This window comes from Nematolebias whitei, chromosome 7, assembly GCF_014905685.2.
Source record: "Nematolebias whitei isolate Nwh7 chromosome 7, NemWhi1, whole genome shotgun sequence".
Lineage (NCBI taxonomy): Eukaryota > Metazoa > Chordata > Actinopteri > Cyprinodontiformes > Rivulidae > Nematolebias > Nematolebias whitei.
The window spans coordinates 50,263,593-50,277,574 of NC_056504.1; the positions used below are offsets into that span (position 1 = coordinate 50,263,593).

The 13,982-nt window shown below is 45.7% G+C and overlaps 1 protein-coding gene across 1 annotated transcript in view; it reads right to left on the reverse strand.

The window, feature by feature from the left end:
* Positions 1 to 12,066, reverse strand: part of ccdc71 (coiled-coil domain containing 71) — a 36,052-nt gene extending 23,986 nt beyond the window's left edge. The window contains exon 1 of the mRNA XM_037679032.1: positions 11,959 to 12,066. The gene's annotated coding sequence lies outside the window, so the exon portion shown is untranslated. The remainder of the gene's footprint in view (positions 1 to 11,958) is intronic.
* Positions 12,067 to 13,982: the final 1,916 nt, after the last annotated feature.

The window sequence follows — 13,982 nt, forward strand, 5'->3', positions numbered from 1 at the left end:
GGCTAGCACCGCTAGCTCAGCTGGTAAAGAGGACAATTGGGAGAGGGTGCGAAAAAACGCTAGCCTTCACCAATGAAAACAAGGCCAGGAACTCAGCTGGCTACGTAATAAGCAAACTTCGGAGCACAGTCCAGCCGACCACGCGGTTGGAGGCCTCCCAACAAATGGGAGTGGAGCGAACGCTAACGAACGGCGAAAAATAAGAAAAAACACTACTCACCGGTGTTGAATCACACACATAGTAGTCAGACGCTGTAAGTTGGGAGAGGCGGAAACCGCCGTAATCCCCAACGAATCAGCAGAAAATACCTTTGAACAGGGTTAAACCGCCGCAGCCCCTACGAGGGCCAACACGCTACTCCCGTTGACAGGCAGTCGGGCTTCCGACGATGGTGAAAAGTTCAAAAAAGGTCCAAAGGACTGAAGCCCTGAATTGAACCGCTCGCGAGAAGAAAAAAGGAGCAGAGCTGCGGATGACGTCAGACTATATAGCCTCTGGTTGGTCATCCGTGTCACACCTGTGACTCCGTTGATATTATTACTCGAACAGCGCATGCGCGAAGGGAACATTCAGTGCTTTCAGCACCGCCCTCTGGCGGTCAGGAGGGATGAAATAGAATTGCTGGGACCGACTTCCTGTTTGGAAAAAAAAAGCTTCCCTTTGGTTTTATCAGCATTTAGGACAAGTTTGAGATGGAAACATCTGACTGGATGGATGATGTCAAAGGCAGATTAGATTGCAAAAGCTGGAAAGCCTTAGCAACTGTTTTAGCTTGACAATAAACAACTGTATCATCAGCATAGAAATGTAAGGATGCATCAGGGATGCTCTGACCTACATTACCTGAGTAGATTGTAAAGAGGGTGGGTCCTAAGACCGAGCCTTGTGGTACACCATTGTTGACTGTTAAATAACTTGAGGAAGTACCATTATGTTGAACACATCGCCTCCGATCTGAGAGACAGTTAGGGAAATCAATTTTTGAGAGCTTATGACACAAGATGTCATGATCCACAGTGTAGCGACCCCCCCCCCCCACCACCACCACCCCTTTTGATTATCAGAGTGATAGATATTAAATCCATCGATTGCTAGGCCATTTTTCAAGATAGATTTTAAGACAAGATTCAGAGATGAAGATCCAGCTTCAGAAGAACGAACCAGAATTTTCAAGGCATCAAGTTTTCTCAAAAGACTATATATGTGTTTACATGCAGAAAATAAAGACCTGACATGTATGTTTTTAAAATCATTTGGTGTGTTGTAATGAGTGGGGTTTTCAGGGTTGGGCTGGATCCCTGAGAGCAGTAACAATATTATTATCAGACATTTTCTTGTGTTTTTTGTGACAGATGTGTAATGACAGGAGTTAATAGTGTGACAATTAGCCCCCATAATCGAACCATGAGAAAAGTTTATGAAGATGTGATTACCCAGAACCCAGAAACAGTGAAGTTTGCAGGAAGAGGCAGATCCAGATGTGTTAACAAGGTTCAGTGACCAAATAGTCAGAGATCTGAAAATGATGGAAATAATGTAAATGGTGCAGAAAAGTCTCAGACCAGACAGCATCATAGATCAAGTGGCCCAACGGGTCCGACGTGGTGGTCTGACTGCAGTTTGAATTGGACTGAGGGGAGCACCCCTGTGAAGATGAATCGCTCCAGCTGCTCTCATGATGAACATAAGTTAGGTCCAGTACCAACAGGCAGAAACTGATAATCCACAACAAATAGCAAAGCAAGGTCCTGACTTGGTTCAGCTCAACAGAGGTCAACAGCGTGATCCAGGAACAAAACCTTCAGCTGATCCGTTCTGAACTGGTGGACCCTCACGGATCAAAATTATCCAGGTGAGTTTAAATGGAAGCCCAGCAGAACTCCGATGCAGACTCCGGTTTTCTTTCGAACGGCTCCACCTCGGCGTTTCCCAGCACGCGAGGCTTCCTCCAGGCGAACAATGATGAGAACTGACCAGAGAGACTGAAGTCGTCTTTGGCTCGGTTCTGTTCTGGTCTGGTTCCGTCAGGTCTCCTCTGCGGCCAACAGCAAATCCCCACGGAGGTGGACAGTCCTTTGGTGAAAGGTAATGTGCTGCCCACTAAGGCTGAGACTGGCTCTGTTCAGGACAAGTTCCCCCACAGCCCAGCTTGGTTCGGTTCTGGTCCTATCCGGGTCAACGTCTCCCATGACTGACTGCAGACACCCACGAGGAGCCAGTCCAAAAGAAAGCAGGCAAAATACCACACAGCGATCTTGATCGGAACCAAGCAGAACCACAAAGGTCCGGATGAAAAGTTAGGTTGGGGTCCGGAGAGAAAAAAAATACAGAACCTTCGGACAACGACTCCCCCGGTCAAGGGGCCACCTGGCCGGCAGGCTGCGCTCGGAGTGACCAGTGGGGTGGAAGCGGGCGGTCCTGGACCAAAATAATTTTTCAGACGGTCCCATTTGGCTCTCTGAGTTCAATGAACACGAGTTCAGTTAGAAGAGGGACCAACTTTTAATCCGGCTCAAAAAACGGGTCAGTTTGATGTTATAGAAGTGCAGGGAAGCCGAGGAGGTGCCGTCCTTCAGCTTGCATGAAGTCACCTCACAATCACGTCACCTCTCATAAGGTACAGCACAGGTAGAAAGAGTTTCGTACTGTAGTTTGTCTCAGGGAAAGAAGCTTCACAGCTGGAGCTGCAGCACCAAGTTTAACCCTCTTCGTATTTCACTTTTTAGCACCGTTTTAAATGGTGAAAAAGGTTTGTTGTGCTTGAATCTTTCGTCAGGACTAGTTTTTGGCATTGTCTACAGAAAACATTTTTCTGCTGCACATCTGACAAATTAAATCCAAACCATCTCCAAATAGAGCCATTTTTTTTTCCTGCTCACCAGTTCTGCGACTTGCTCTCTCTCCATTCTGTTGCTGCTACGTGCCGCTCCACCTGGAGAGGAGCAGGAAGCAGGGGGAGAGCGAGCAGGTAGGGGTTGGGTTTGCAGTGAGTGAGAGGAGGGGGCCGTGTGGGAGAAGAAAGAAGACAGCCGAGTCGGAGGATTTTCAAGTATAACTATATCGTTTATATCAACATGTCAATTTATATCGCAAATGAAATTATATTGCTATTTTACAAACATCGAGGTATTGCCCAGCCCTTCAGAAAATGTAACTATTTCTTAACTCAGACCTTCAAAGATCTAAATAATCGTAAAAGATTCTGGAAAACCATCAAATCTTTCTCAGGCAGCCCTTAAGCCCACAGTATCCTCCCGCGTACGTACATCCGCACGGAGGTTTGATTTAAAGTAATGGGTGAAATGTATATCTTCTTCTTGACTTACATAAATCTTATCAACAAAAATTTTATACAAAGTTGTGGGGAAATGTACTTCCCCAAATTATATTGCAATACGAAATATATGGGTATACAAGACTACAATAAAGTGTAAGCAAAAGTTCTGCAGTGATATAATAACTAACTGAACAGAACTTGAACTACTGTATCACTTCTTCGTGTGATAAATGAGGGACTGCTGAATACAATTTCATTCCACCACATGTACCACATGCAATGCAAATGACAATAAAGAAACCTTGACCTTGTATACAACTATGACTGTAACACTCACATTTACTGCTACGAGACACTGATGATAAAAATCAAGGGCTTCACAATCTACATGGGTAATGTTGGTCAGAGCATGCCTGATTCATCCTTACATTTTTATTGGGATGATGCAGGTGTTTATTGTCGAGTAGGCCTGTTGCGATAAACAATAAAGCAATGAATCGCATGATGAATGAAAATGATCAACGTCATTTTCATTTACCAGATTTATCCTTTCTTCATGTAGCTCTCTTTTTACTGAAAACATGCCTCAACTCCGGTGCTCTTCACTGACCCCTCCCTTTCTCTTTAAAATCCATTTTAACGGTCCAAAATCGCGTTTTTGGATCGTTAAAAGCAGCTAAGCTGAGAAGCTAAGTCACGAGCTAAGCTAACAGGACGACCTCAGGAATAAACCTCCATCTTGTCGAGCTCCAAAATTCACAGTTGAAACCTGTGCCTTTGTGTAAAAAGTTATTTTTCTCTGCAAAAAGAAGCTGAGAACTTGTTTACTGTTTTTTAATTAAAAAATGTATGTGAAAAATGCTATGCTAAAGAGCTCAAATCACCGAGCATCGGCCATGTCAGCACATGTCTCGTCCCATTTTTCTTAAAGAAGCACGCTGCTCAACTATCCATTCTTTTGTTCAAACAGTCTTATACTGCCATTAGGTGGTCAAAAATGGTACTACACTCCAAACAAACCAACATTTCTTCTAAAATTTGACAATTAATTATTATTGTTAAATTCAAGCAATATTATCGTTTATCGCAATAATTTCTGAGACAATTAATCGCCCAGCAAATTTTTTTTATTGTGACAGGCCTAAAACAGTTGCAAAGATTTTCCAGCTTTTCCAATCTGCCTTTGACATCATCCAGTCAGATTTGTTCCGTCTCAAACTTGTCCTAAACACCGACAAAACCAGAGGGATGTTATTTCAAACAGGAAGTCGGTCCCAGCTGTTCTTCCTCTGAATTTATCCTCAAATGGTGTCCCTATTGAGTCTGTTGATTCCTACAAATATGTGGGTGTCTTGGTTGATTCACCTCGCTTTTAAGCTCCATGTGGAAAACTTGGTAAGAAAACTGAAAGTTAAGCTGGGTTTAAAAAAGTTAAATCTGGTCCTCTGGACATTCAAAAAAACAAAACAAAGCAAATCAACAAAAAAATCTAGAAACGTTTCGTCTCTCATCCTGAGGACTTCTTCAGTCTGAGGTGCTGTTTTCAGCTCAGTCTCTTAAATAGCACCGTCTCAGGGTGGATCAACCAGTTTTGCTGCTGACAACCAGAACCAGCTGATCACATGCTCAAGAAGGACCATCAGCCTAACAATGGATCATTAGCACCTGATGGCTGTTTACTGTTCACAGAGGGCTGAGTGATACTAGCAATCACAGCATTGTAAGAGGGGGACAGTTGAACCTGGAGGCTCCACCCCTGTTTAATGATGGACGATTTCTTTTCACAAAAATGGCCTCCTTTACTCCTCTCTCAAACCATCGTTCCTCTCTGTCCAGGATGTGAACATCTTCATCCTTGAAAGAGTGACCGCTGGCCTGGAGATGAGTGTAGACTGCAGAGTCCTGGCCTGATGATGTTGGTCTTCTGTGCTGGGCCATCCTTTTGGCCAGTGGCTGTTTAGTTTCCCCGATGTAAGACTGATCACCCTCCTGACACTGAACAGCATACACAACATTACTCTGTTTGTGCCGGGGGACTGGATCTTTGGGATGAACCAGTCTTTGCCGTAATGTATTTTGGGGTTTAAAAGCCACTAGGACGTTATGTTTAGAAAATAAACGTCTCAGTTTCTCTGATACTCCCTCAACATATGGAATGACCACTGGTCTGGGTCTGGGTTCCTCCTTTTCACCTGTTGGCTGACTGGAGTCCTGTTTGGGTTTCTTCTCTGCTTTTAGGAAGGCCCAGTTAGGATATCCACATTGCTCTAGAGCCTGTCTTGTGTGGGATTTCTCCTTCTGCCTGGCTCCTGAGCTAGTGGGGACGCTGTCTGCTCTGTGATACAGAGTCCTGATGACTCCTAACTTGTGCTCCAAAGGGTGATGGGAGTCAAACTGCAAATACTGGTCTGTGTGTGTGGGTTTGCGGTACACCTCGGTTTGCAAATGTCCTCTATCAGAGACTGAGACCTCACAGTCCAAGAAAGCCAACTTGCCATATTTTACATCTTCTCGTGTGAACTTGATATATTTATCCACAGAGTTGATGTGGTCAGTAAAATGTTGGACTTCCTGAGATTTGATTTTCAGGGACAGCACCAAGTCATTGGTTCAGGTATGTTGACGACACCTGGGTTAAAATCAAATTATTTTCTAAACATAACGTCCCAGTGGCTTTTAAACCCCATTACGGCAAAGACTGGTTCATCCCAAAGATCCAGTCCCCCGGCACAAACAGAGCAATGTTGTGTATGCTGTTCAGTGTCAGGAGGGCTATGATCAGTCTTACATCGGGGAAACTAAACATCCACTGGCCAAAAGGATGGCCCAGCACAGAAGACCAACATCATCAGGCCAGGACTCTGCAGTCTACACTCATCTCCAGGCCAGTGGTCACTCTTTCAGGGATGAAGATGTTCACATCCTGGACAGAGAGGAACGATGGTTTGAGAGAGGAGTAAAGGAGGCCATCTTTGTGAAAAGAAACCGTCCATCATTAAACAGGGGTGGAGCCTCCGGGTTCAACAGTCCCCCTCTTACAATGCTGTGATTGCTAGTATCACTCAGCCCTCTGTGAACAGTAAACAGCCATCAGTGTGCTAATGATCCATTGTTAGGCTGATGGTCCTTCTTGAGCATGTGATCAGCTGGTTTTGGTTGTCAGCAGCAAAACTGGTTGATCCACCCTGAGACGGTGCTATTTAAGAGACTGAGCTGAAAACATCTCCTCAGACTGAGGAAGTCTCTCGGATGAGAGACGAAACGTTTCTACATTCTTTTGTTGATTTGCTTTGTTTTGTTTTTTTGAATGTCCAGAGGACCAGATTTAACTTTTTTAGATTTTTCTACCTGGATTATTGAGCATGCATCAGGATATTAAGCTGGGTTTCTTTTTCTTTTACAGAAATAGATCCCGTATAAGTCTGAATGCTAGGAAACACCTTGTAACAGCGACTTTCCTTCCCTCCACTGACCATTTACATAAAAGCTTCCACAAGCACCCTGCAGATGTTGGTTGTTGTCTATCCTGGTGCACTAAGAGTCATAACTGGCTCTAACCATTGTACCCATGTTGGAGAACGCCTCAGCTCTAAAAAAATAAAAAAAAAAATAAAAAGAAGAGAACACCTCACCTCAAACAAACATCATTCCTGTGTTTTGTGTTTGAAACTGTTAAAATAAGATTATACTATTACCTTGGAATTTTCATTTCCAAAACCTAAACGGAGTCTGGAAAAATGAAAAAGATAAAGGACAGCAAACGACCTCAAGAGCAGCTGAACATGCAGTGGTAAACTGGAACTACCACGTTCGTTTGTACGAAGGTAACCGCAAGTAAACCCTCTATTTTTAGTCATAACTACATTGTATGCTCAGCGGTTAAATTAAAGGTTAAAGCTAGTTGTGCTGTTTTATGCGTTTTGTATGTAGAAGTGTTTCCCATGCCATTATTCAAAGAGGGGGTCGCGCTCTGTCAACAGAACCGAGTGCCCCGCCTACTAAATTTCCCACACCTCACTCAGTTCCGCCAATTCCAGGCGGGGAGCAGACTGTAGCAACTCAGCTCAGAATCCAAACTACGTGCAATACAAGCGTAGCACTTTGCTAGCTCGCTTTCCACCCCCACCCCATCGACAACTGACACCACTAATGTAGCGCTAAGCTAGCGCAAAATACAGATGTAGCTCTCAGTTTCTTTTCCAAACACCACCACCACTGACAACTGCTGTCACCAACGCAGAGGTAAGCTTCTCACAGGAGAATGAGACGTAAACCAGACAGTCACAAATGCAGAATACCATGCTACCTCATGCATGAACCTTGTCAGTCAGCCAATCTACATTTCGCCATCTTAAGGATCTGCCTTTTTTAAATGACGTTTAATCGTTCAGTTTCTCTCTCCCTTTGTTTTTGCGATCTTTGTAACCTGATAACAGTTCAATCCGGTCAAAGAATTTTGCACATGTAAACATAGCTATTGTGAAGCGTGGGGATTCCCCGTATTTAAATATATGGTTGGAATTACCAGTGACATCACTGTACCAATGTTTCCCAGCCCTGGTCCTCCAGGAACACTATCCTGCAGTATTTTTCCTATATACAACAATTTTCAGTCGGGTCATCTGGACAGTTTCTTTTTTTTTTCTGAAATGTTTCACCTTCGATACGGAAGGCTTCATCAGTCAAGGAAACGCACAATAAAACTGATTCTTCCCCCAACAGCTTACTCCAAAGTAGAACAAACCAGGTGCTAAGATGGTGTCTTTGGCACACCCCCTCCTCTGGTGCCGGCCCTCTTCCTCGTCAACAGTCATGTCAAACTGGTTCAAAACCAAAAAAAGTCCATGTTCAATAATTCAGGTATACAATCCAACAATTTTCAGTCAGGTCATCTGGACAGTATCTTTTTCAGTTTTGTGTTGTGTTTCCTTGACTGATGAAGACTTCCGGATGGAAGGTGAAACGTTTAAAAAAAAAAAAAGAAACTATCCAGATGACCTGATTGAAAATTGTGGATTGTATACCTGGATTATTGAGCATGGACTTCTTTGGTTTCCCCTATATATTTTACCATGGCGGGGCATAGGGTTGGGCAATATGGCTCAAATACCGAGATATTTTAGAGCATTCTGATGATAATTATAAATTCCGTGATACAACAATAACAAAAAACAAAACCATAGTTATTCATTTGACAAAATGAACTTGTTGCTTTGCAGTATTATATAAAAACAAAAAAAGAAGGTTAATTTTAATGAAATTATCCTGAAGCATGCTCAATAATCCAGGTAGAAAAATCTAAAAAGTTAAGTCTGGTACTCTGGACATTCAAAAAACAAAAACAAAACAAAAAATGTAGAAATGTTTCGTCTTTCATCCAAAAGACTTCTTCAGTCTGAGGAGCTGTATTCAGCTCAGTCTTATAAGTAGCACCTTCTCATAGTGGATCAACCAGTTTGCTGCTGACAACCAAACATGCTGTCCTCTATCAGAAACTGAGACGTCATAGCACAAGAAAGCCAGCCTGCCATTTTTTTTTTTTTTTTTTACATCTTCTTGTGTGAACTTTTTTATTATATCCACAGAGTTGATGTGATCAGTAAATTGTTGGACTTCCTGAGATTTAATTTTAACCCAGGTGTCATCAACATACCTGAACCAGTGACTTGGTGGTGTCCCTGAAAAGGACGTCAAGGCTCTCTTTTCTACCTCCTCCATGTACAGGTTGGCAACAATAGGAGAAACTGGAAACCCCATAACACACCCATGTTTCTGCCTATAATATTGCTCCCCATATGTAAAGTAGGTTGACTGCAGGCACAGTTTCAAGAGTTGACACAGTTGCTCTGTGGAAAGTGTGGTCCTGCTGCTCAGAGTGTTGTCAGATTTTAATCTTAAACTGACCACCTCTACTGCATCATCAACAGGAATGCATGTAAAGAGTGATGTGACATCAAAAGAGACCATTGTTTCATCAGTCTCAATAGGGCTGGGCGATAAAGACCTAAATGAATATCTCGTCCACTGATCACTACCTGGTGGTGAGTTGGTTCCGGAGGTGGGGGAGGATGCCGGTCAGACCCAAACGTATTGTGAGGGTCTGCTGGGAACGTCTGGCAGAGTCTCCCGTGAGACAGAGCTTTAACTCCCACCTCCGGGAGAGCTTCGAACACGTTCCAGGGGAGGCAGGGGACATTGAGTCCGAGTGGGCCATGTTCCGCGCCTCTATTGTCAAGGCGGCTTATCGGAGCTATGGCTGCAAGGTTCTCGGTGCCTGTCGCAGCTGTAACCCTCGAACCCGGTGGTGGACACCGGCGGTGAGGGATGCTGTCAGGTTGAAGGAGGAGTCCTATTGAGCCTTTTTGGCCTGTGGAACCTCAGAAGCAACTGATGGGTACTGGCAGTCCAAGCGGCATGCGGCTCGAGTGGTCGCTGAGGCAAAAACTCGGGCGTGGGAGAAGTTCGAAAAGGCCATGAAGAATGACTTCCGTACGACTTTGAGGTTATTCTGGTCCACCATCAGGCATCTCAGGGGGGAAAGCGGTACGCCACCAACACTATTTATAGTAGAGGTGGTGTGCTTCTGACCTCAACTCGGGATGTCGTGGGTCGGTGGGCAGAATACTTCGAAGACCTCCTCAATCCCACTGACATGTCTTCTACTGAGGAAGCGGAACCTGGGGACTTTGGGTCAAGCTCTCCAATCTCTGGGTCGGGCCCTCCAATCTCTGGTGCTGAGGTCACAGAGGTGGTTAAAAAACTCCTCGGTGGCAGGGCCCCAGGGGTGGATGAGATTTGCCCGGTGTTCCTTAGGACTCTAGATGTTGTGGGGTTGTGTTGGCTTACACGACTCTGCACTATTGCGTGGACATCGGGGGCAGTTCCCCTGGATTGGCAGACTGAGAGGTGGTGGTCCCCCTACTCAAAAAGGGAGATCGTAGAATGGGTTCCAACTACAGGGGGATCACGCTCTTAAGCCTCCCTGGTAAGGTCTATTACGGGGTTCTGGAGAGGAGGGTCCGTCGGATAGTCGAACCTCAGATTCAGGAGGAACAGTGCGGTTATTTGTCCTGGTCGTAGAAGACTGGACCAGCTCTACACCCTCAGCAGGGTCCAGGGGGGTGCGTGGGAGTTTGCCCAACCAGTCTACGCTTTGTGGACTTGGAGAAGGAGTTCAACCGCGTCCCTCGAGGAGCCCTGTGGGGGTACTCTGGGAGTATGAGGTACCAGGCACCTCGATACGGGCTGTTAGGTCCCTGTACGACCGGTGTCAGAGCTTGGTCCGCATTGCCAGCAGTAAGTCGGGCTCGTTCCCAGTGAGAGTTCGACTCCGCCAAGGTTGCCTTTTGTCACCAATTCTGTTCATAACTTTAATGGACAGAATTTCTGGGCGCAGCCAAGGTGTTGAGGGGATCCGTTTTGGTGGCCTTAGGATTGCATCTCTGTTTTATCAAGATGATGTGGTCCCATTGGCTTCATCAGGTCGTGATCTACAGCTTTCGCTGTAGTGGTTTGCAGCCAAGTGTGACACGTCCAGGACGAGGATCAGTTCCTCCAAATCCGAGGCCATGGTCTTGAGCCAGGAAAGGGTAGAGTGCCCGCTCCGAGTCGGGGAGGAGGTCCTGCCCCAAGTGGAGGAGTTTAAGTATCTCGGGGTCTTGTTCACGAATGAGGGAAAAATGGAGCGGGAGATCGATAGGCGGATAGGCGCAGAATCGGCAGTGAAGCGGGGGCTGCATCGGTCTGTCGTGGTGAAGAGAGAGCAAAGTCAAAAGGCGAAGCTCTCTATTTACCGGTCGATCTACATTCCTACCCTCATCTATGGTCATGAGCTTTGGGTTGTGACCGAAAGAACGAGATCACGGATACAGGTGGCCGAAATGAGTTTTCTCGGCAGGGTGTCTGGGCTCTCCCTTAGAGATAGGGTGAGAAGCTCAGTCATCCGGGAGGGACTCAGAGTAGCGCCGCTGCTACTCCATGTCGAGAGGAGCCAGTTGACGTGGCTCGGGCCTCTGGTTAGATGCCTCCTGGACGCCTCCCTGGTGAGGTGTTCAGGGCACGTCCCATTTTGATGTCAGTCTGGGGAGTTGAACCAGCGACCTTCCAATCACAAGCTCACCTTCTCTACCCTCTGCGCCACCACTAATATGAAATTCAACCTACAAAGCCCTCAGGACATTTGACAAACCAGACAAAAAACCCCAACATGTTTAATAGGTTAGAAGAACAAAGAAACCACCACACTGAAAAAAGTCAGCTAAGCTAAATATAGCTTAGCTAAGACGCGATCAGGCTACGATGCGTGCGCACACGTTCAGCGGCTCACGAGCGCCCCCTATGCTAACGTGGTCGAATTTATTAACGCTGCTTTTCTGCGCACTTTAACGGGAACCAAATTTAATCCACGTTGTTCACGAAGCTGCCGTGAGAAAGCTCGTTTTAACTTTTGGTCGGCGAGAGACGTTTTTCACAAGGACTTGTAAAGTACCAGCTCCGGTCGCCCGACACTCTCAAGCGATCTTCCCCTGTCTGAGCAGCTTCTGAGGCTGCCTCAGCCCCTGGCCCCCTCCGGCCAGCCGGGCCTCAGCTCGCCTCCCCGCCGACCGGCACGTTAACCGACCGGGAAACGTTACCGACACGAATACAAGGAGCGTTTTAAGGACAAAAGAGGCGTATTTACCTTTCAACGGCGCTGTCTCGGCATCTTCCGGTAGCAGCTGGGTCGACGCTCCACAGTAAAATGGCTGCAACAACAGCAGTGTGGATGACAGACCAGCAAAAAGAGGCGGAGGCTGCCGGGGACAGAGCGGGGAGGCGGGCTCATTAACCCCGCCGAGGGGTGGGGGTGGGGAACGGGCACCAGAGGTTCAGAAAAAAAACACTAAAAAAGGCTAAAGTAAAATCAACCAGGAACTCGAAAATACTAAAGACAATACTTGGGAAATTGCCTAAAACCCATTTTTGAAAGTAAAAAGACCTCTCTCAAAGCCTAAAGTGCAACATGAGGTCACAACTGGGCGGGGCTTAATTCAAATTGTGCGTTCGATAAAAATCGTATTTAGACAGTAGCTGAGTAGCTACAGTAGCTGAACGGAGACATGTTTAAAAATGTTTTTATTTAAGTTAAATGCAGATAAAGAAGCACATCGACTTAAAGCCGTAATAGCTGTCAAATATGCACTTTTTCAACGTTTTGAATTTGAAGTTTTATACTTTTAACCAGCGCTCTAGTCTACGTGATATGCAAGTATACAACGTATAACCACAAAAAATGCTTGGGAATTTCCGAATAACCAGTTTAAAAAGTGCCCTATGTAATGTTCCCTCTATGCTCCGCAGTTAGGGCAACTGCCCAAGCAAAATATTTACAGTAGTTATCTCCCGCTTTATAATAAACTGTCAGCCTGAGTGCAGCAGTCTCTACAATCTGTCTATGCAGCGCACAAAGTGTGTGAAGACTAGAAGAAGAGACAACCCCCCCCCCCCCCCCCCCCCCCGGGGAGTCAAAACAGACCTTTGTCATGTGATTTGTATAGCGACAACGGAACTTTACAAAGATAAAAAAAAAAAAAGTTATATCAGGTCCTCTGGACATTCAACAAACAAACAAAAAAGTAGAAACGTTTCGTCTTTCATCTGAGAGACTTCCTCAGTCTGAGGTGCTGTATTCAGCTCAGTCTCTTAAATAGCACCTTCTCAGAGTGGATCAACCAGTTTTGCTGCTGACAACCAGAACCAGCTGCTCACATGCTCAAGAAGGACCATCAGCCTAACAATGGATCATTAGCACCTGATGGCTGTTTACTATTCACAGAGGGCTGAGTGATACTAGCAATCACAGCATTGTAAGAGGGGGACAGTTGAACCTGGAGGCTCCACCCCTGTTTAATGATGGACGGTTTCTTTTCACAAAGATGGCCTCCTTTACTCCTCTCTCAAACCATCGTTCCTCTCTGTCCAGGATGTGAACATCTTCATCCCTGAAAGAGTGACCGCTGGCCTGGAGATGAGTGTAGACCGCAGAGTCCTGGCCTGATGATGTTGATCTTCTGTTCTGGGCCATCCTTTTGGCCAGTGGCTGTTTAGTTTCTCCGATGTAAGACTGATCGCCCTCCTGACACTGAACAGCATACACAATATTACTCTGTTTGTGCCAGGGGACTGGATCTTTGTGATGAACCAGCCTTTGCCGTAATGTATTTTGGGGTTTAAAAGCTACTGGGACATTGAGTTTAGAAAATAAACGTTGGTTACTTACTGTAACCCCAGATTCTATGAGTATAGGCGTAGCCCTTTAAGAGCTGTCACTGGTGGGTTTATCCCGTCGTGCAAAGCATCGCACTGAAAAATTTAGTCCACGCCCACCTGTTGTGTGGGCCTCACCCAGTCCGAACAAATTACGTTAAGAGCGGGTAATCGGCTCCCAAAAATAGCTTTTTCTTCAGCCATTTAGGAGCCAGTGAGGCCTGACGCTTAAAGGGCTACGCCCATACTCATAGAATCTGGGGTTACAGTACGTAACCAACGTTCTATTTCGTATAGGCTTCGCCCTTTAAGAGCTGTCGCTGGTGGGTTAAAGGCGAAGCAAGATGTGGTCTCCGCCTCACTGGGTCCATTCGAACACCATATGAAGCGACCGCTTGCCCAAAAAACATCTTGTCACTCAGCTCTCCATGTGCGTAAATACGCGTTGCGTAATTATGC